Source organism: Amblyomma maculatum, chromosome 10 (assembly GCF_055883805.1).
Source record: "Amblyomma maculatum isolate TAMU_Amacu chromosome 10, ASM5588380v1, whole genome shotgun sequence".
NCBI lineage: Eukaryota > Metazoa > Arthropoda > Arachnida > Ixodida > Ixodidae > Amblyomma > Amblyomma maculatum.
The window spans coordinates 94,187,766-94,188,421 of NC_139353.1; the positions used below are offsets into that span (position 1 = coordinate 94,187,766).

General features: G+C 51.2%; 1 pseudogene; it reads left to right on the forward strand.

Annotated features, from left to right (window-relative positions):
• The window catches only part of LOC146177037 (uncharacterized), an 844-nt pseudogene extending 476 nt beyond the window's left edge, over positions 1-368 (forward strand).
• The last annotated feature ends 288 nt before the right edge of the window (positions 369-656 follow it).

Below are 656 nucleotides of genomic sequence, written 5' to 3' on the forward strand. Positions count from 1 at the left end.
TGCACTGATGCTCGTTCAACATCAGCAACGATACGTTGAAACGCGCCTTTGTCGTATACGGCGAAGTGAAATAGGTATATGGCGACAAATGGAAGGCCGGTGGTTTTGAAAACGCTGACTCGACCACCCGAGTTGTTCCGCTGATACTTCGTGAAGGTGGCAGCCTGCATCACATACCACATCAGATGCGTATCGGGAACGCCACCGTTTTAGTCGTCGTCCCAGGGCGGGCGCCGATATGTCTGCGCTGCCACAAGACTGGCCACATCCGGCGTGACTGCAGTGTACCCAAATGCAATATGTGCCAGGCTTTTGGACACGAAGCGGCAGAAGGCACGAGATCGTATGCCCGAGCTACACATGGATGAGGATGAGGCGGTGAAGGCAGCCTCGAACGCAGCGGCTGAAAAACAAACGGACGCGCACACTAATTCGAATGAGAGGCGAAAACATTTTTGAGAATATCGGCTATTACTGTGACACAGAACATATGGTCGTTTTACTTGGTGATTTCAACTGCGTATGCACGGCCCGAGACAACACTAGTACTACGCCTTTCCGACATGCGAGTACTGCCTGTTTGAGTGACATAATTGAGCAATGTCATCTTGATGATGTGGGCGATTGCATCGCAAACGCTACTGGAGCGCTTTTAA